Source organism: Mustela erminea, chromosome 6 (genome assembly GCF_009829155.1).
Source record: "Mustela erminea isolate mMusErm1 chromosome 6, mMusErm1.Pri, whole genome shotgun sequence".
Lineage (NCBI taxonomy): Eukaryota > Metazoa > Chordata > Mammalia > Carnivora > Mustelidae > Mustela > Mustela erminea.
Genome location: NC_045619.1, coordinates 364,217 through 386,567, shown reverse-complemented (window position 1 = coordinate 386,567; position 22,351 = coordinate 364,217). Strand labels below are relative to the sequence as shown.

The window sequence follows — 22,351 nt, the reverse complement described above, 5'->3', positions numbered from 1 at the left end:
CAGCAGAGAGAGAGGAGAAGCAGGCTCCCCGCCGAGCAGAGAGCCCGATGCGGGGCTCGATCCCAGGACCCTGAGATCATGACCTGAGCCGAAGGCAGAGGCTTTAACCCCCTGACCCACCCAGGCGCCCCTAAATTTTGTATTTTGACATCTAAACCAGTAAGCATTTACACTTTTCCCTGCCCCTTCTGTCCGTCTCCTAAACATTTACTTCTTAAAACAACTTAATGACGCTGCTTACTTGTGATCTGCCTGTCAAATAAATAAATAAATCTTTTAAAAGTGGGGGGACGCCTGGTTGGCTCAGTGGGTTAAAACCACTTAACGACACAGTTACTGCTGATGTTCCTATTCCTATTTATGTGAAGACGCTGAGGCACAAGTTAAGGCAAGTGTCCAAGATCACAGTAAATCCAAGGGAGACCCGGGGCTCAGCTCGGCTGGTCAGACTCTAGCAGAGCCTGTGCTTTTCACTCTCGCCCCCTGTGGGTGCCTCCTGCGCGGGAAGTCAGAGCTCTGGAGTGAAAGTTGGGCGATTCCAAAGCAGGTGTCGTGAAGTCAGTCTCATTTGCACCGCATTCCTAAGCATCCTCAGCCATTGACTTTTTAGAAATCCTGTCAAATTTGGGTACAGCAATATCTTAACACAGGATGTCTTTTATTTTTTTATTTTTTTAGCTTTTCATTTCTTTAAAAATTAATACAAGGTTCCTGGATGGCTCAGTCAGTTAAGCATCTGCCTTCCGCTCAGGTCATGATCCCAGGTTTGGGGATTGAGCCCCGAGTTGGGCTTCCTGCTCAGCGGGGGTCTGCTTCTCCTTCTCCCTCTGCCTGCCCCCACGGCCTGTGCTCTCTCTTTCTGCTCTCTCTCAAATAAATAAAGTCTTTAAAAAAATACTCCACTAAAAATTACTGAAGAATATTTTACACCCAGTGAAATGTGCAGATCTTAAATACGTTTGCTGAATTTTGAGAGATGTATGTACACCCGTGTCTCCATCACTCATGTCAAGATATAGAACATTTCTGTCATTCCTAAAAGTTTCCTGTGTCCCTTGAGTTACTGCAACCAACTTCCAAATCAGGCAGCCATTGTTCTGATTTCTGTTATTACAGATTAATTTTGCAGGTCCTTCAACTTCCTATAAATGAAATCATAAAGTGGATGCTCTTTTGTGTCTTGTCTTTTGCCCAGTGTAATGCTTTTGGGATTTATTTATGCATATATTATTTACTTGCTTGCTTACTTTTTAAGTAATCTCTGTGTCCAGCAGACATCGAGTCTGTGATGAGGGGCTGCACACTCCACTGACTGAGCTAGTCAGGTGCCCCTTGAGGTTCATTGATTTAAATGCTTGTATCTGGGGGCTCAGTTGGTTAGGCATCTCCCTTCAGCTCAGGTCAAGGTCTCGGGATCCTGGGATCGAGCCCCACATCAGGTTCCCCCCTTAGTGGGAAATCTGCTTATCCTTCTCCCTTTGCCCTTCGAACCTTGCTGGTATGCTCTCAAATAAATAAAATCTTTTTTTTTTTTAAGATTTTATTTATTTAATTTGACAGAGATTACAAGTAGGCAGAGAGGCAGGCAGAGAGAGAGGGGGAAGCAGGCTCTCGACTGAGCAGAGAGCCCGATGCGGGGCTCGATCCCAGGACCCTGGGGTCATGACCTGAGCCGAAGGCAGAGGCTTTAACCCACTGAGCCACCCAGGCGCCCCAAGAAACAAAATCTTTAAACAAAAATGCTTGTATCTGTATTTTTTGCTTTTTGAGTAGTATTAATTTGCATGAAAATATATTTTTCTTTTCGTATTGATATTTGGGTTGCTGTCACTTTTTTGGATATTACGACTCAAGTCAAGATTCTTATGCAAGTGTTGTGGATATTTGGTATTTCTTTGGGGTAAATATTTAGGAGTGGAATTGCTGGTTCATAGTATAGATATATGTTTAACTTTTTTAGAAACTGCCAAACCATTTTCCAAACTGGTACCACTTTACATTCCCACCAGTAATGTATGGGAGTTCCAGTTTTTCCATATCCACACCAGCCCTTGGTATCGTCAGTCTTTTTTTTTTTTTCCTAAAGATTTTTTAATTTATTAATTTATTTGAGAGAGAGATCACAAGTAGGCAGAGAGGCAGGCAGAGCGAGAGGAGGAAGCAGGCTCCCCGCTGAGCAGAGAGCCCGATGCGGGGCTCGATCCGAGGACCCTGAGATCATGACCTGAGCCGAAGGCAGCGGCTTAACCCACTGAGCCACCCAGGTGCCCCTCGTCAGTCTTTTTAATTTTATTCAGGTGATAGTGATATCTCATTGTGGTTTAATTTGCATTTTTCTGATGAATGACGGTGAACAACTGTTTGTTTTATTTTTGGTGAACGCTTTTTTAAGATTTTATTTTATTTTAGAGCGTAAGAGCACGTGTGCACGCTCCCAAGTTCATCGGAGGGACGGGCAGAGAAGGAGGGAGAGAGCCAAGCGGACTCCGAGCTGGGCCTGAGCCTGACATGGGGCTCGATCTCATGACCTCAAGATCATGACCTGAGCTGACCTGAGCAGAAATCAAGAGGCAGATGCTTAACTGCTGAGCTACCCAGGTGCCCCTTGGTGGACAACGTTTTATATGCTAATTGGCCCCTTATATTTTTCTTGTGAAGTGTCAGGTTTTTAATCCACCCTTGATTGGATTGCTTTTTAAAGATTTTTATTTATTTACAGAGCATGCTCTAGTGGGGGGGAGGAGCAGAGGGAGAGGGAGTGAGAGAGCCTTAAGCAGACTTGTTCTGACTGCAGAGTCCTTTGCGGGCTGATCCTGTGACCCTGAGACCCAAGCTGAAACCCAGGAGTGCCAAGGGCCAACAGACAGCCACCCAGATGCCCCAGATTGTTTATTGTTCATTTAGGAGTTAAAATATATATGTGCTGATAATGAGTCCTTTATGATTTTGTGTGTGTGTGTTTTTCTGTGTAAGGAGTAAATTTTTTAATATTTTATGGTTTGCCTCTTTTTCTTTTTAATTTTATTTACTTTTTTTTTTTTCCCCAAGATTCTATTTGTTTCGGAGAGAACGCAAGTATGAGTTGGGGGTTGGGGGCAGAGGGCGAAGCAGTCTCCCTGCTGAGCAGAGAGCCTGATGTGGGGCTCGATCCCAGGACTGTGGAGTCAGACCCAAGCCAAAGGCAGACACTTAACCAAATGAGCTGCCCAGCTGTCCTGATTTTATTTACTTCTTAAAAAGTAATCTCTGGGGGCGCCTGGGTGGCTTAGTGGTTTAAGCCTCTGCCTTCAGCTCAGGTCATGGTCTCAGGGTCCTGGGATCGAGCCCCACATCGGGCTCTCTGTGCAATGGGGAGCCTGCTTCCTCCTCTCTCTCTACCTACCTCTCTGCCTACTTGTGATTTCTCTCTCTCTCTCTCTCTGTCAAATAAATAAATAAAACCTTAAAAAAAAATAAAAGTAATCTCTGCCTACAGGGTGCGTGGGGGGCTCAGTGGGTTGAGTCTCTGCCTTCAGCTTAGGTCAGGATCCCAGGGTCCTGGAGTTGAGCCCCACATTGGGCTTTCTGCTCAGCAGGCTCTCTGCTTCCCCCTTTCTCTCTCTGCCTGCTGTTCTGCCTGCTTGCGATCTTTCTCTGTCAAATAAATAAATAAAATCTTTAAAAAAAAAAGTAATCTCTGCATCCAACATGGGGCTTGAATTTGTGATCCCGAGATCAAGGGTCATGTGCTGACTGACTGAACCAGCCAGGTATCTCTACTCTGGGTTTTTTTTTTTTTTTTTTTTTCTTTAGAGATTTTATTTGTTTATTTGACAGAGATCACAAGTAGGCAGAGAGGGAAGCAGTGGGGGGGGTGGGGGGGAGCAGGCTCCCCGCTGAGCAGGGAGCCCGATGCGGGGCTCCATCCCAGAACCCTGGGATTGTGACCTGAGCCGAAGGCAGAGGGTTTAACCTACTGAGCCACCCAAGCACCCCACCCAGGCGTCCTCTTAATGGTGTCTTTTGATAACAAAAAATTTTAAGTTGGGTGAAGTAAAAAAACTGGTTAATATATATATTTTTAAAATTTATTATTAAAGATTTTATTTATTTGACAGACAGTGAGAGAGGGAATCCAGGCAGAGGGGAGTGGGAGAAGGAGAAGCAGGCTTCCCACTGAGCAGGGAGCCCGATGCGGGGCTCGATCCCAGCACCCTGGGATTGTGATCTGAGCCAAAGGCAGATGCTTAATGATTGAGCCACCCAGGCACCTCTGATTATTATTTTTTTTTCAAATTTATTTATTTGACAGGCAGAGATCACAAGTAGGCAGAGAGGCAGGCAGAGAGAGAGGGGGAAGCAGGCTCCCTGCCGAGCAGAGAGCCCAATGTGGGGCTCAATCCCAGGACCCTGAGATCATGACCTGAGCTGAAGGCAGAGGCCCAACCCACCTAGCCACCCAGGTGCCCCCTGATTATTTTTTTAATAATCTCTACACCCAGTGGGGGGCTCATATACAACCCCGAGACTGAGAATTGCGTGTTTCTCTAGCTGAGCTAGCCAGATGTCCTGTCAGTGTATTTTTTTTTTTTTTTAATGTTTATTGTGTGTCCTAACAGTTTTACATGTACCAGTGCTGTGAAAACACTCTTTTTCTTGTTAAGGTTTTATTTATTTGAGAGTGCGAGCACTCACGCAGGGGGAGCTGCAGGCAGAGAGAGAAGCAGAGAACCTGACATGAGGCTCGATTGACCTGAGCTGATGGCAGACACTTAAACAACTGAGCCACCCAGGCGCCCCTCTTTTTCTTTTTAAAAAAACTTATGTATTTGGGAGAGAGAGAGCACGCAAGCGCACAAATGGGAGGAGCAGGGAGAGGGAGAAAGAGTCCCAAGCGGACTCCGCGCTGAGCACAGAGCCCGGTATGGGGCTCCATCTCACAACCCTGAGATCAGGACCTGAGCTGACACTAAGAGTCGGACACTTAACCATACTTAACCAACTGTGCTGCCCAGGCACCTCCCTCTTTTTAATTTTTTTGGTTAAAAAAAATTATTTTTTGAGATTTTATTTTTAAGTAATTTCTACACCCAACAGGGGGCTTGAATTTGAGTGTGAACCCCCAGATCAAGAGTCACACATTCCACTGACTGAACCAGACACCGCTGTAAAAGTTGTATAGTGGGTGGTTTTGTATTTTGATTTGATTCACCTTTTTCTTTTTAACATCTTTATTGAGATTCAGTTGCTATACAATAAACCACACATGTTTAACATGTAATTTGGTAAGTTTTGACATCTGTATACACCTGTGAAATACCACAGTGTAGTGAACGTCTGCCATGCCCCACATTCCTCATACCATTTTGGGAGCCCTCAGTCCCACTCTTTCCTGGCTTTCCATCTCCAAGCAAACACTGATCTTTCTGAGTGATCCCTCTTTCATTATTACTATTATGTTTTTTAAAAAATTTTATTTATTCATTTGACAGAGATCACAAGGAGGCAGAGAGGCAGGCAGAGAGTGGGGGAAGCAGGCTCCCCGCCGAGCAGAGAGCCCAATGTGGGGCTCCATCCCAGGACCCTGAGATCATGACCTGAACCGAAGGCAGAGGCTTAACCCGCTGAGCCACCCAGGTGCCCCTCATTATTTTTTTTTTTTAATTTTTTTTTCCCCCTCATTATTTTTTAATGTGAGCTGAAATCAGGGTAATTCCCTCACCCCCCATGTGGTTTATAAAATCATCCGAGCTTTTTTGGGGAGCCTTTGTTATAAATTAAACATACGTGTGCGGGCTTATTTCTGGGCTTTTTGTTACGTTTTGTTGGTGTATTTTTCTATCCTATGCCAACATCACACTGTCTTAATTACTGTAGTTTAATAGTAAGTCTTGAGATGAGGTAGTGTAAGTCCTCCACCTTTATTCTTCTACAAAGTTGGACTGCCGGCTTTAGAATAAGCTCTTCAGTATGTACAGAAGTTTTGTTAGAAGTTTGGTTGGGATTACATGGATTCTGTACATCCGTGTTAGAACTGAGTGTGAACACAGTCGTCTGTTTCCGTTGATTGACATCTCCTTGCATTTTTCTCAGCAGTATCTTACAGATGCACTTTTTTCATTCAGTATATTTGTAGGTATTTGATATTTTTGGTTATTTAAAACATTTATTTAGAATATTTTGTTTATTTGTAAGTAATCTCTGCACCCAGCGTGGGGCTCAGATCCACAGTCCTGAGATCAAGAGTCACAAGCTCCAGTGACTGAGCCAGCCAGGTGCCCCATTTTCTATTTTTTACTTAAAAAGTTTTTTTTTTTTTTTTTTTTTTTTTTTTTTTTTTTACTTATTTGAGAGAGAAACAGAGTATGGGAGAGGAAGGGGCAAAGGGAGAGGGAGAAGCAGACTTCATGCTGAGCAGGGAGCCCGACACCGGGCTCGATCCCAGGACCTGTGATCACGACCTGAGCCAAAGGCAGACATTCAACCGACTGGGTTAGTCACCCAGTCACCCCCCCATTTTCTACTTTTTAAAGTTATTTGCTGTTAATAAAGTTATTTCTTGGCTTACGTATCCTGCAACATCGCTCAATTCATTTCTCAGTTTTCATACTGGGTTTATATATTCCTTCAGATTTTTCTTCCTGTATAATCATATACAGGATTATTTAGGATATGAAGGATAATTCCTTCATTCCTTTGGAGGAAGACAGTTTTACTTTCTTCCAGTTCTAATGCTTTTTATTTCTTTTTCTTGCTTTATTGTACTGGCTGGAACCTCTAATACCGTGTTGAATGGAAGTGGTGGTAGTGGGCCTTCAGTGGTTGAGGATGTTGCTTTCTAGTCCTATTTTGTGGAATGTTTTTCCTTTTTTAATTATGAAAGGGTGTTGGATTTTGTGAAATGTCGTTTCTGCGTCTGTTGAGATGCTTTGATTTCTGTCCTTTATCCTGTCAGTATGGTATGTTGTCTTAATTGATTTTCAGGTGGTAAAGTAACTTTTCATTCTTAGGATAAGTTCCCTTGGTGTGGTGTGTAATGCTTTTATATGTGGCTGGATTTGGTTTGCTGGTATTTTGTTGAGGTTTTCTTTATGCGTATTCATAAGAGAGCTATGACTTTCTTTTCACATGATGTCATTGGTTTGGGTAATACCAGCCCTTTAGAAGAGTCGGGATGTTGTTCTGTCCTTTTTGAAGATCAGTTTTCTATATGGGCTGATTTTCCTTCAGCCTGAAGCACTTCCTTCAGCGTCTCTTATGCTGTGAGTGTGCTGGGGACGGAGCCCCTCAGCTTTTGTCTGGAAAGCTCTTTGTTTTTGTATCATTTTGTGTTACTTGATTTCGCCATGGTGAGTGTACTCTTCCGTCCTCATCCTCTGGTTTCCCCGTCCGCCCACCCACCTCCCTTCTGGTGACCCTGTCTGTTCTCTGTAGTGAAGTTGAGAAGCTCTTTATTCTTTGGTTTTGAAGGATATTTTTGCTGAATATAGAATTCTGGGTGGATAGCTTTCTATTTTTCGGCACTTTGAAGACTTTGTGCTGTTGTGTCTTAGCATCTGTTTCTTGTGGGAAGTCTGCTGTCCTCCTTAACCTTTTTTCCTATTGTGTTTGAGGTATTTTAATAAATATTTTTAAAGGTTATTTATTTATTTTTAGAGAAAGAGTGTGCATGTGCGTGCGTGGGGTGTGGGGGGGCAGAGTGAGAGGGAGAGAGAGAATCTCAAGCAGACTCCCTCCCTCCCATTGAGTGTGGAGCCCATGTTGGGCTCTGCCCCATGACCCTGAAATCATGACCTGAGCCAAAATCAAGAGCCGGCCACCTAACTGACTGAGCCGCTCAGGTGCCCCTACTTCGTATTATAAACACGTTCTTTTTATTAGGATTTTTCCTCTTTTATTTTGACTATAGTGTTCTAGGTGTGCTTTTGTATTTTTCCTTTTAGGTATTTACTCAGTTTCTTGGATCTATGTGTTGGTATATTTAGTCAAATTAGAAACTTTCTGGCCGTTGTCTCTCAAATATTTCTTCTGCCTCATATTCTTTCTCCTCTCCTCTTGGGACCCCAGTGATAATTATTTTAGACTGATGTCCTCCCGTAGGTTTGAATATGTTTGTCCTTTTACTATTCCTTTTTCTGTGTTTACATTTGTATGTCTTCTATTCTGTCTTCACAGTCATTGTTTTTTTTTTTTTTTTGGTGTTCATTGTGTCGTTTATTCCATCCAGTAACATTTTATTTTATTTTAATTAATTAATTATTTAAAAAGATTTTACTTATTTATTTGACAGACAGAGATCACAAGCAGGCAGAGAGGCAGGCAGAGAGAGAGAGGAGGAAGCAGGCTCTCCACTGAGCAGAGAGCCCTATGCGGGGCTCGATCCCAGGACCCTGAGATCATGACCTGAGCTAAAGGCAGAGGCTTTAACCCACTGAGCCACCCCAGCACCCCATTCAGTAAGATTTTAATTTCAGATACTGTATTTTTCAGTCCTAGAACTTCTTTTTTTTTTAATTATTATTATTATTTTTAGAACTTTTTTTTGATCAGGTTTGCATTTCTCTGGTAATACTCATTTCTTCTTGACTCCTGATGTTTTCCCCAAATCTTTTAATGTATTTATAATTGCTGTTTTTGTAGTTCTCATCTGCCAGTTTGAACATATGGTCATTTGACAGTTTTCTGCCTCGCATGTCTAGTAATTTTTAATTACATGATGAACATTATGGCTGGGACATTCTAGAGACTCCAGTTCGGGTTATCTTCCTGTAGAGAGGGTTGAGTTCTGTGCGGGCTGACTGGTACAGTTTTGGGAGATCATCTGGATCCTACAGAAGCATGTAGCCTGTAGGCTGGGTCTTTTGTTTTGGCCCTAAGTTTTAAGACCTAGCCTTTGGGTTCTGGAACGTGGTTTTCATTCTTCTAAGGTGTGGCCTGTCTAGGGTTTTAATGGATAAACCTTTCTCATTTGGCTGAACTGAACCTATGGGTTCTCTCCTGCCAGGACCGGACAGTGGCGGGCGTCTTGGCTTTCTGCTTGTCATTTCTTCAGCTTTACTGACAGACAAAACGATGCTGTGTAAGGGACGTTGTGGTGCTCTGGTGTGTGTGATGTGAGCGCGCTCCCTGTCTGCTGGGCCGCCACGTTGGCCACCGCAGTGTGGGTGCGCGGGTATCCCGGGCTGCCTGCTCAGCGGGAGTCCGCTCCCCCACTGCCCCTGCCCTCTGTCTCTCCCAAGTAAAGAGATAAAGTCTTTAAAACTGGGAAGTGAGTGGCGCTCCAGCCCGGTTTCCTCATGGGAGCGGCGTCAGCAGCAGCCACACTCCCGACGGCGGTCGTGGCAGGTGCGACCCAGCCGCCTGCCGCAACCCGGCGCTGCGCCCGCCGTCTTGCTCGCTGTTCGCGCTGCCCCGCCAGATCCGCCCCGTTGTCGTCTGCTGTGTGGCTGGGGACGCCGACACCCGGGGCTTAACCACCGTGCTTTGGCGCGGTCAGTGGAGAAGCTGACTGCGGGCCAGGCCGCTGGACGCGGGGCCGAGGATGCAGTCGCTTCCTCCACTCGTAACCGTCGTGCGCCACCGCACATGGCCCCGTCCGTGTCCCTGCTCCCACGCACTGAACTCTGCCCCGGGCAGCACTGCTGTTCACCCTGGGAGGCTGGCATTTTTGTCCCCGTCAGTAAGGACGCCCCAGGGCACAGGGAACCGGCGGCTCTGTCCTCAGGCCCGAAGGCAGGACGTCGTCTGGGCAGAGTGCTGCAAGGTCTGCCGGAGGCCGGGCTCCCCGCCGCGGGGCTGCATGTCGCGCTCTCTCCATTTGTGGCCGAGCAGAAGATGCCCGGTGTCCTCTCTGTGGGCTGCTGTTGACACTAGCCCGACGCCGGCTGCACATGTCACTGCCACCTGGCAGCCCCCGAAGGCCCCCTTCTGTCCCTGAGACGTAACTCAGGTCTGATAGAGCCGGCCTTTCCCATGCGCGGTTAGCGGCGGTGGCACTGCTGGTCCCAGAGGGCTCGGCTCCCGAGGAGAAACCCGCCGACTGCTCCCTGTCGAAGACATGAGCTTCCCTCCTCGGGGTGTCGTTCCCCTCCAGCCTGGGAAACCCTCGGCTCAGTCCTGGTGAGGACCTTCATGTCCTCTCCCTGCATCTTCATAACCCTTTCTGTAGCTCTTTCGCTTTTTTTTTTTTTTTTAAAGATTTTATTTATTTATTTGACAGACAGAGATCAGAAGTAGGCAGAGACACAGGCAGAGAGGAGGCAGAGAGGAGGCAGAGAGGAGGAAGCAGGCCCCCCGCCGAGCAGATAGCCGGATGTGGGGCTCGATCCCAGGACCCTGAGATCATGATCCGAGCCGAAGGCAGAGGATTAACCCACTGAGCCACCCAGGCGCCCCTCTGTAGCTCTTTTGGTGCCTCCTTTTCTGTCTGTCTTGACTTGACTCTGTGTCACACGGAGATTGGGAATATGGACTCCGCTGTCAGCCGGCCGGGAGTCCAGCTTGGAGCTGACACTCATTAACCTGTGGCCGTGGCCGTGGCTGGTCCTGAATCGCTCGAGGCCTCCGCTGCTCGCTGTGCGGGCTGGGCCCGGCGGGCCACTGTCTGCTGTCGGCAGCCCCTGCTGCTTTCTTCTCTCCTGGCAGGGGCCCCTGCCGTCCGGCTTCCTTGGCTTCCCTGTCTTGTGCTCTGGTTTGGGCTCCGCTCGGGCCGCCGCCCTGGTTTCTGCTCGGCGCTTGTTGGGCTTTATCCCACCTGTTCGACGCACTTGTTACACACGTGTCTCCACTTCTCTGTCCTTGCGGGAGTCCCGGCCCAGGGTATGGGGACGAGAACAGATGCGGTGCAGGCACTGTCTGGTGTCATTTGGCGTGGGGCAGAGGTGTGGCCGGGCCTTGCCGTGGTATGTCTCTGGCTCCCTGTAGAGGCGGCCCCAGTTTAACAAAGGTTAACAACGTTTGATTTTTCAGCTTTACAGGGGTACAAAAGCGGTCCGCGTTCTGCAGAAACTGTACTTGGCATTTTGAATCTGGATCTTTTCCGTGCTAGTGATCTGTGGTACAATCCCTCGTGATGCTGGGCCGCGGCCACAGTTCCCAGTCAGCCCGCGATCACGAGATGGACAGCCGAGACCCTGACAGCCCCGCCGTCTTTCCCCTCGAGTACGGTGCGCGGTCCATTACACGAGGTATTGGACACTTACTGGGACTGGAGGAAGATCTGTCGTTGTTTCCTTTTCTCCGTGGGCATCTGGTGTTGGCCACTGTTCTAGACCAGGTGGGGGCAGTCCTGACAGCTCCTTGTCGCTGAGTCACGTTTTTACTTGCATCACACACACGGGGCGCATGCCCAGGGTTGTAGGACTAGTCAGTGATGGAAGCTGGATTTCATGCCAGAGAGCCTCCCCTACCCCCCATGCTCAGGTCTGCCGTGCTGATGGGCTCTTGGACTGGGGCTCTGTATATGTCTCCGGGAGGGAAGAGGAGGGTACGTGCTGACAGCGCCAGCGGGCTCTACCCTTAACCAGGCAGAGCAGCCGCGATTATTAGCAGTGAGCAGAGAGGTGTTCAGCTTTTGCTCTGAGTCTTCTCTTCCTCACACTCAACAGCTCGGAGGGAGCTCTTGAGAAACCCGGGAGAAGGGGAGAACCTGCTTGGGCCAGACAGAGCTCTTGTTCAAGGTGTCTGGTGAGGCTCTGTATGGATGCCCTTTCTGAGACTTTGGTGGGACACCTGCTGAGCTCCATCAGTGGCAGGGAGAAGCTGGAAGCTTGAAGCCCCAGGGTTGTGCGGCCGCCTAAGCAGGGCCAGTCAGGCTCGCTGTCAGTCGTGGAGTTCTCACGAAAGGCCAGATAGGAGCTGGGTACTCTCTGTCCGTGTGGGTCCCATCTCATCCTCGCGGCTCCCAGGCTGGGGCCAGCGGGGGCACAGAGGCAGGCCACCTCTCCCGCAGAGACACCGTCAGCTGAAGATGCCTTACTCTTCATAGTCTTGGCCTACATGGGATTAAAAATTCAAATTAGGGGGTGCCTGGGTGGCTCAGGGGGTTAAAGCCTCTGCCTTCAGCTTGGGTCATGATCTCGGGGTCCTGGGATCGAGCCCCACATTGGGCTCTCTGCTCAGTGGGGAGCCTGCTTCCTCCTCTCTCTGCCTGCCTCTCTGCCTACTTGTGATCTCTATCAAATAAATAAATAAAATATTTTAAAAAATAAAAATAAAAAATTTAAATTAGTTAACATTTGAAGATTTGGAGATTTAAGAAAATTTGGGTTTCTTGCCTTTCTTTTAGATACCGGCAGACGTGTCCCCTGGCCCTGTGTTCCTGCAGGGGTGTAGGTGGCTGCCATGGATCTACTCCTGCCCCCAGGGCTGGCCTTGTGCTCCTGCTGCAGGCTTTGCTCCACCTGCTGTGGTCTCTGGCCAGCTGCTTCCTTCCCCTTAGTACCTTCCCACCCTGCGGCCCTTGCACCACAGCCCTTGCGCTGGGACATGGCTGAAGAACTGGAAATCTGGAGACTGGGCCCTTCCCTGTTGCCGCCGTAAGACGGCTCTTGGTCCAGAAGTATAAGGTTCAGGATATTATCTGAGTAGATACCTGAGTAGAGCTGCCTGCCTTCCTTCCTTTTCTTTTTTTTTTTTGAAGATTTTATTTATTTTATTTTTATTTATTTTTTTAATTAAAGATTTTATTTATTTATTTGACAGAGAGAAATCACAAGCAGATGAAAAGGCAGGCAGAGAGAGGGGGAAGCAGGCTCCCCGCTGAGCAGAGAGCCCGATGCGGGGCTCGATCCCAGGACCCCGAGATCATGACTCGAGCTGAAGGCAGCGGCGTAACCCACTGAGCCTCCCAGGGGCCCCAAAACTTACTATTTTGATAATTTTTAGGTGTGCACGTCAGAGGCACTAAGCACATTCACCTGGCTGTGCTCTCGTCACCCCTGCCTGTATCCAGAACTTTTCTGTCTCCCCAAACTGAACCTGTCCCCATCACACACTCTCCCCCCGCAGCCCCCTCCCCAGCCCCACTATCCACTCTGTCCCTGGGTCTGACCACTGCGGGTGCCTCCTAGAAGTGGGGCCAGACAGGATTTGTCCTGTGTCTGGCTGGTCTCACTCAGCACCGTGTCCTTGGGGCTCCCCCAGGTCCTGGCAGGTGTCCGCTGCTCCTTCCTTTTCAAGGCTGGGGATGTGACTGAGGATAGATGCCCGCGGCCCTCTACCTGGCTCAGGGAGAAGAGGATGTCATTCTTAGAAGGTCAGACTCTGAAGCTCAGCTGTTAGCCTTTGCACTGTTGTGGGGGTTCCATTAGGCGGCCAGGCCAGTCTCGCTGAGTCATCTGCTGCTCGACAACCTGATTGCTTCTTGGCCTTTTGGCTAAGGTCAGCTGTACTGTGTGTTCCTGTCAGTTTAATATTAGACAGCCTGACTACCTGTTGTCATGAAGTCGCATCTGTCCCGTTCCTCTGCTGTCTGACACTTCTACTGTCTCATTATTTCCTGGGGATGGTCTATGAAAATCCTCCCTAGGATTGATTCACCAAGGAACCCCATGCAGTCTGGGTGACTTGTCCCAGACAGCCTTCAAAACACCCCTGTTTCCAGGGACTGGTTGGACATTCTCCATCTTAAGCGGGAGGAACCTGGCCTCCCACATCCGGGGGAAGTCCTGCCTTTGGACATGTGACAGAGACTGGTCTGTGTAGCCAGGGCAGTAGTTGTCTTCTCTTCGATTTGGTGTTCTCCTTTTAAGGTCCCCTGAGACGCTTCGAATGAGACCAAGACTCTAGGTGTGAGTTTTCTTTTCATTTTTTTAAAGATTTTATTTATTTATTTGACAGACAGAGATCACAAGCAGGCAGAGAGGCAGGCAGAGAGAGAGGGAGAAGCAGGCTCTCTGCTTAGCAGGGCTAATTAGGCAGGGCTTAGCGATCGATGCGGGGCTCGATCCCAGGACTCAGGGATCATGACCTGAGCCGAAGGCAGCGGCTTAACCACTGAGCCACCCAGGTGCCCCTAGGTGTGAGTTTTCTTTTTTATTTTTTTATTTATTTTTATTTATTTTTTAATTTTTTTTTTTTAAAGATTTTATTTATTCATTTGACAGAGAGAGATCACAAGCAGGCAGAGAGGCAGGCAGAGAGAGAGAGAGAGGACGAAGCAGGCTCCCTGCCGAGCAGAGAGCCAGACGCGGGACTCGATCCCAGGACCCCGAGATCATGACCCGAGCCGAAGGCAGCGGCCCAACCCACTGAGCCACCCAGCCGCCCCAGGTGTGAGTTTTCTGATGGGTAATTACACACCTCCCCATAGGCACAGGTAAAGATGATCGTGCAACAGATCTCTAGGTGCCCATTCCTCAGCTTCGTCTGGAAGCAAGAATGTCCTGTCCCAATCAAGCTCCAGCCGGACTGAGACAGATTAACAGGAGAAAATGTAATTTAATTTTGTTTGTATGGGGAATCCAAACAGATATGGAAATTCCAAAGACAGGCAAAAGAGTATATATTCTCATTCTGAACTAAGGTGAGGGGTGGGGGTCTGGGACTCGGAAGGAATGCAGTTCACAGGAAGGTGAGAAGAGCAAAGGTTTGGTGAACAAATGTTTGCTGCCGCTCAGGGCTGCGGAGAGGACCTGGGTCAGACAGGCCTTGCTAGGCTTCTCCCCATCTGCCTTACCTCCTTCGTAGTATGATGTGGTTAGCTGTGGTGAGAGGGTTCTTCTTGGAGGCACTCCCTAAATTCTTTGTAGGCAGTTGAGGGGGAGGTAAAGAGCTTTTCCTGGATTTGCTGGGTTTTGATAGCTTTTTAACTCAGAATAATCTTTATGATAAAGTGGCCCATCCTGGGGCAGCCCTGCCCTTGACTCCTATAGTTTCACTAGTTGTGACATTTTGCCAGTCTTGGTTTGCCTCTCTGTACTCCTCCTAATCTTTTTTTCTTTTTTTCCCCCTGGTATATTTAAAAGCAAATTGTAGAAATTGTGAAATCATGCCCTTTTACATGCCTGCTGATCTCTGATCTATGCTCAGCCTAAAAACGTACCTTCTGTAGTTGCTTGGTTTGAATCGAAGTTAAAGTGTCTCACTTTATTGAATGTCTCTTAAATCCTTTGTTCCTAGGGCTGACTGCCCTTCCTGTGTTGTTGGTTGGTTGGAGAAATTTGGTTATTTGTCCCGTAAGCTCCCACATTCTGGATTTCGCTAGTTGCTCTTTTTATATTATTTAACTTGTTCCTTTCTCTCACATTTCCAGTGAAGAGATTGACAAGGTGATTAGGTTTAGGTTTAGGAAAACGGAACAGGTGTGATCTGATGGATTTTCGTGTACTACCCACAGGAGACCTGAATTTGAGAACCTTCTCTTTCCATTTTATATACATTTCATTTCGGAACTTTCTTTTTCAAGATGTGAAAAGACACCTTGACCTGGGCGGTGTTGACTATGCTTTTGTCATTAAACTCTAGGGATGTCTGTCCCAGATAGCAGTTTCCTCCTTCAGATTTTGGTTCAGTTCTCCCATACGATAGACTGATTCTTAGTGTGTGATGTCTGCTTAGGTGTTAAGACATTGTTTTCATTCTGCCTCCATTTCTTCACAGGACTTCCTCCGGTAGCTGCTGGAAAAGGGGAGAACTGCTTCTCTTTGGCTTATTATTTCCCAGCAGACAGTATATTAAACTGAATAGAAAATGTTTAACGAAAACAAAACCAAAATCTGGCAGTACAGAGTGGTGGCATGTGCTCACTTATGCTTTTCCTGGAGACAGGTTTCTTACATAGATTGTCGTCCTGTTTATCGTGGACCTTAGGGCATTTTATCGTATTCTCTTTAACTCCTATGTAGTCGGAACAAATAATGAAATAATTACTTCAAATAGACCAGGGATTACAGGGTGAGAAATTAAACTGTATGAGTGCTGAAAGCAGACCAGGCGCGTTTCTTTCTAACTTCGGAGTGAGGAAGCTTTTCTATGACTTAGAACCTAGAACAGTGAAAGAAGACTGATCAGATTGATTCATTCATAACTGCAGTGCAAAAATCACCATAAGCAAAGTCAAAAGACAAATGACATTAAAAAAAGATGTTGAGTTTCTGTCATAACAAAGAGTTTTTTTTTTTTTTTGGAAAGATTTTTATTTATTTATTTATTTGACACAGAGAGAGAGATCACAAGTAGGCAGAGAGGCAGACAGATAGAGAGGGAGAAGCAGGCGCCCCGCTGAGCAGAGAGCCCGATGTGGGGCTCGATCCCAGGACCCCGAGACCATGACCTGAGCCGAAGGCAGAGGCCCAACCCACTGAGCCACCCAGGTGCCCCAAGAGCTTTTATCTCTAATAGTTGAAAGAACTGTGCACCTGACGCTAGCACACATACGCTAACTAACTAGAATTTAAATAAAAACTTAAAAAAAAAAAAAAGAATTCATAGAGGGGCTCCTGGCTATCTCAGCCAGAGGACACTGCTACTCTTGATCTCGGGATTGTGAATTTGAGCCCCACATTGGGTGTAGCAGTTACTAATACTAATCCTAATAAAAGAAGTCATAGAAACTGAGAAGAACAAGAAAATAACCTGATAGGGGCGCTTGGGTGGCTCAGTCATTAAGAGTCTGCATTCGGCTCAGGTCATGATCCCAGAGTCCTGGAATCGAGTCCCACATCAGGCTCCCTGCTCTGTTGGAACCCTGCTTCTCTCTCCCTCTCCCCCTGCTTGTGTTCCCTCTCTTGCTGTGTCTGTCAAATAAATAAATAAAAAATCTTTAAAAAAAAAAAAAGGAAAGGAAAGAACCTGGTAGAGAAAAATGGGGAAAGGGTGGGAATAGATTATGGAAAATGAATGAAAATGGACTTTATGTAACGGAACAGATGCTGACTGTTCCTTGTAATAAAAACACTAATCGAAGCTCTACGGAGACACCACTTCCCACCATACTGGTAGAGTGGCCAGCTGTCCTGGTTTGCCCCGGACGTCGCTGGGTCCGGCACTGAGAGTCCTCTGTTGTGGGGAATCTCTCAGTTCTTAGCAGACTGGGACAGTTGATCATTTTACATATTGGCAGAAATCCAGAATTTTAACTGTATGTTCTTAGGCAAAGCTGTGTTGAAACTGCCCTCTTGCCAGTAGAAATGCAGAATGGTACGGTGCCTCTGGAGGGGGTTTGTATCTTGCAGGGTTGTATGTGGATTTGCCCTTTGGCACAGCAATCCCACATCTAGGGATCTGTCTTAAAGATATGTTGGCAGAAATAGGAAATGATTTTGCAAAAGACTGCTCATTGCAGAATTATTTGTTATAGCAAAACACTGCAGGGGCGTGTGGATGGCTCAGTGGGTTAAGCCTCTGCCTTCGGCTCAGGTCATGATCCCAGGGTCCTGGGATCGAGCCCCGCATCGGGCTCTCTGCTCGGCAGGGAATCTGCTTCCTCCTCCTCTCTCTGCCTGTCTCTCTCTGCCTGCTTGTGATCTCTGTCTGTCAAATAAATAAAATCTTTTTTTTTTTTTTAAAGATTTTATTTATTTATTTGACAGACAGAGATCACAAGCAGGCAGAGAGGCAGCAGAGAGAGAGGGGGAAGCAGGCTCCCCGCTGAGCAGAGAGCCCGATGCGGGGCTCGATCCCAGGACCCTGGGATCATGACCTGAGCCGAAGGCAGAGGCTTTAACCCACTGAGCCACCCAGGCACCCCAAATAAATAAAATCTTAAAAAAAAACAAAACACTGCAAATAACATGTCTCTCGCTAGGGATAAGTCAGCATGAAGGAGTGGTGTGCATTTATCACAAGGGGCATGAATCTAGGGTGATATGATTCAGGTCAGGACAGTGGTTGGCACCTTTGGGGACATGAGGGGTACTTCTGGGTGCTGGTAATCCAGTTTCTTAAACTGGATGGTGTGGCTGCATGAATGGGTTTATTTTTATTATTATTATTATATTTATTTATTTATTTATTTACTTACTTACTTATTTGACAGATAAGTAGGCAGAGCAGGCAGAGAGAGAGGAGGAAGCAGACTCCCCACCAAGCGGAGAGCCTGATGTGGGGCTCCATCCCAGGACACTGATATCTGACCCGAGCCAAAGGCAGAGGCTTTAACCTATTGAGCCACCCAGGCGCCCCTATTATTATTTTTTTTAAAAGATTTTATTTGTTTATTTGCGAGAAAGAGATTGGGAGATCACAAGCCCGGGGGGAGGGGAGAGGGAGACTCCCTGCTGTGTGGGGAACTTGATGTGGGACTTGGTCCCAGGATCCTGGGATCATGACCTGAGCCAAAGGCAGACACCTAACTGACTGAGCCACCTGGGTCCCCAGATGGGTTTATTTTGTAAAAATTTAGGGAGCTCTTCATTTTTGACTTGTGTGCTTTCCTTTATACTATATTTAAAATGAGTAAAAACGTTCACTTAAAGGAAGGAGAAAGGTGGGGCACCTGGTTGGCTCAGTCAGTTGAGCGTCGGCTCTTGATTTCGGTTCAGGTCATGATCGCGGGGTTGTGGGATCCAGCCCTGCATCAGGCTCTGGCTCAGCATGGAGTCTGCTTGAGATTCTGCCTCCCTCTGCCGTCCCCCTTTCTCTCCCTCAAATAAATAAAATCTTTAAAAAATAGAAAAGGAGCAAGGAAGAGGCCTTTCTTTCTTTCTTTTTAGATTTATTTATGGGGGGGTGGCTTGCGAGCAAAGGGGGAGAGGGAGAGAGAATCTCAAGCAAACTTCTTCCTGAGGGCAGAGCCCAACCTGGGGCTTAATCCCAGGACCCTGAGCTCATGACTTAAGCTGAAATCAAGAGTCTGCTGAACCACCCAGGTACCCCAGGAATTGTTTTATGAAAAAAAAAAACAAAACAAAAAACAAAAAAACCTCGAAAACAAACCAAGATACAGAATAGTAGTTTTGTGCAAGAAATATTGGAAAGAATATGAAAAAAGTATATATTTGCAGTGAAGCAATAAATCAGAAAAATAATAAAAATAGCTGGATTGGAAGGAGGGAAGTAGGATGAAGGAATCGGATGAGACTTTTGTAAGTTTTTCTTATGAGAGTTTTTTTTTACAAAATTTGGTTTTGGTTTCTTCCTGTGTTCTTACGCTCCGTTCTCTCACACTGCTTGGTGATCTCAGTTACACATGTGGTGGGCGCCACCAGTGACAAGGTCCCACGGGTCCCCGATGCTCTGGTCTTCCCTTCTTCCTTCCTTCCTCTCTTGGCTCTGTTCATTTTTTTTTTTTAAATGGGAGAGAGAGAGCAGAAGCTTGAGTGGGGGAGGGAGGGTGGAGAGAATATCCCCAGCGGCCGCCCTCTGAGTCTGCGGACTCCAGATTGTGGCCTAAGTAGAGTCCAGACTTGATGCTTAACCCCCTGAGCCACCCAGGCGCCCCAGCTCTGTTCTGTTTTAAAAGACCTTTTCTTTGGGTGGAGAGCCTGCTTAAGCCTCTCCCTCTCCCTCTGCCTCTCCCTCTCTTTTCCTCTCTTCTCCCCTGTCCCTCTAAAAAAACAAAACAAAGCAAACGTTTTTCCCCCTTCAGTCGGATCGGGTAGTTTCTGTCTTAGGGTCACTGACATTGTCTTCAGTCTCCCAGTTTCCTGCTGTCTCTCCTGTGTACGTTTTTACGTCCGGTGTTTCACTCTCCATTCTGGAAGAGTCATTGGTCGTTCTACGTAGTGTCCATTTTTCCCATCTCTGTGTCTGCGACTCCATTTTTTTCACTCATTATCACTGTCTTTTCCTCTGAGTCTTTGAACATATTTATTGTAGCCGCTTAAGGTCTATTTCTGCTAATTCTACCATTTGAGACATCGTGTTTGTTTCTAATAGCTGCTTTAAAAAATAAATATTTTCTAAAGATTTTATTTTTCAAAGATTTTATTCACTTATTTGAAAGAGACAGAGAGCGTGCGAGCCGGAGGGAGAGAGTCCACAGCAGACTGTGCACTGAGTGCAGAGCCGGGCCCAGGGCTCGATGTCACTGCCACGAGATCATGACCTCACCCAAAGCCACAAGTCAGCCTCTTAACTGACTGCGCCACCCCTGAGATTTTTTCAGTAATCTCTACACCTGGCATGGGCTCAAACCCACAGCCTGAGATCAGAGTAGCACACTCCACCAGCCAGCCAGGCGCCCCGGCGGCTTTTTTTTTTAAGAGAGAAAGAACGAGAGCCTGAACGGGGGCGGGGCAGAGACACAGAGCAGACCCCTTGCGGAGCATGCAGCCCCGTGCAGGGCTCGATCCCTCGGAGATCACGACCGGAGTCAAGATCAGGGGTTAGATGCTCAACAGACACAGGTGCCCCCTCCCCACCGGCTGCCTTTTTCTTTTTCTTTTCTTTTTTTTTTTTTTTTGAGATTTTATGTATTTATTTGATAGAGAATGAGGGAGAAGGAGAGCGCGCTAGCAGAAGAGGGGAGGGCGGCAACCGGAGGGAGAGGCAGGAGCAGACGCCCTCTGAGCCGGGAGCAGTGCGGGGCTCCTGAGATCGTGACCTGAGCCGGTCAGGTGATTAACTAACGGACCTACCCAGGCGGCCCCACAAACCCACAGCGGCTTTTTAATTAAGAAAAAAAAATCAGGGGCGCCTGGGTGGCTCAGTGGTTGGGCCGCTGCCTTTGGCTCAGGTCCTGATCTCAGGGTCCCGGGATCGAGCCCCACATCAGGCTCGCTCTCTGCTCAGCCTGCCTCTCTGCCTGCTTGTGATCTCTCTCTGTCAAATAAATAAATAAAATTAAAAAAAAAATCATAGTTAAATTTTCTGCTGCATTGTATGTCTCACAACTTTTTTTTATATATTGGTATCTGGATTATGATCTCGAGTTTTGTCCTGGCGGATGATTGGAAGATCATTTTGGTCCTGTCAGTCTTGGTTTTGCTCTTTGAGGAGATCTGTCTGGTGAAGCCTTGCTCTGGTTGTTAATACCTGGGTCTTTGCTGTGTGCCTCAGGTGCTCTGGGAGGGCCTTGGTTCCGCTGCTGTGCCGAGTTGCAGAGGTTGGAGCGCCCGACACCTCCCAGCCTGCGGGACACGTGGTGTCTTGGTTCCGCTCTCAGCCGCACTGCTCTCCATTGAATGGTTCTGTTGGTCTGGACACCTCTTAAGTACTTTTGACTTTGGATACCTGTACATATTTTACATAAGTAAAAAAAAAAAAAAATAAACAATAGCAAATTAGAAATCCCCTTTCCCCCAGTTGAACATAAATACAAACAAATGAACATTAGTTTAAAATCAGAATAAACAGGCCTAAAGTCACTCTTATAGAAATACTTCATTATTTTGGAAACTGTGTATGGGGGCTCGTGGGTGGCTCAGTCCTTAACCGTCTGCCTCGGCTCAGGTCATGACCCCGGGGTCCTGGGATCGAGCCCCGCATGGAGCTTCCTGCTCTACTGGAAGCCGGCTTCTCCCTCTCCTGCTCCCCTGCTTGTGTTTCTTCCCTTGCTGTGTCTCTGTCAAGTAAATAAAGTCTTTAAAAAAAAAAAAGAAAACGGTATGAAGTGCTGAAAAGCCAGTATTGAACTTTTCTTTTTTTTTTTTTTTTTTTAAAGATTTTATTTATTTATTTGACAGAGAGAAATTACAAGTACACTGAGAGGCAGTCAGAGAGAGAGAGAGAGAAGGAAGCAGACTCCCCGCCGAGCAGAGAGCCGGATGTGGGACTCGATCCCAGGACCCTGAGATCATGACCTGAGCCGAAGGCAGCGGCTTAACCCACTGAGCCACCCAGGCGCCCCCAGTATTGAACTTTTCAACTTAATAATTTTAATTATGAAGTGTTAGTTTTAAGAAGAGTTGACCTATTTCAGAAGATGGTAATGTAAGGGCCTATTTAGCCAGAGAGGCCCCACCTTGGTTCAACAGCCATTTTGTTGTTCGTGCAGTAAAACTTAAACTGACACCCCCCCCCCCCAACTTACTTAAAAGCAAGTCGGGGAAACCAGTCCCAGGTAACAAAGCCCAAATACAAGGGTGGGTCAGGTCAGGTGGAGATAACGGCCCGGACGCAGGGAAGAGTCGGGCCAGGTGGAGACGTCCAGTCGCGCATACTGTCTCCCTAGCCACCAAGGAGTGTGGGCCCGGCATTTTGGGCTCCAGTTCTGACTAAGGTGATAGGCTAGTGCAGATAGCTACTATGGGGTGAATTGTAATTCAATTGGCCACCCGTGTGTGACCTAGCATGACTGTGCAGCTTTCTCTGTGTGTTACAATCTCATTGGCCACCTGTGTGTGGCCAGGCCCAACCACATGGTCTTTGCTCTATAAAAGTTAGTCTGTGAGGCCGGGAGGTCGTCACCTTCTCTGTAAGGGGTGCTCCCGACTGGTCTGTTTGACGGTCGGTTTGATTCTTGATGCTTGGTGCAAAATAAAGTTTTGCT

At 47.2% G+C, this 22,351-nt stretch overlaps 1 protein-coding gene across 4 annotated transcripts in view; it reads left to right on the top strand.

Annotated features, from left to right (window-relative positions):
- The window catches only part of PPP6R2 (protein phosphatase 6 regulatory subunit 2), an 84,050-nt gene that overhangs the window by 2,468 nt on the left and 59,231 nt on the right, over nucleotides 1–22,351 (top strand). Inside the window, exon 2 of one of the 4 annotated variants that reach the window (XM_032345789.1) lies at nucleotides 10,948–11,165. The exons of the other annotated variants lie outside the window; for them this stretch is intronic. The gene's annotated coding sequence lies outside the window, so the exon portion shown is untranslated. The remainder of the gene's footprint in view (nucleotides 1–10,947; nucleotides 11,166–22,351) is intronic. 4 annotated transcript variants of the gene reach the window in all.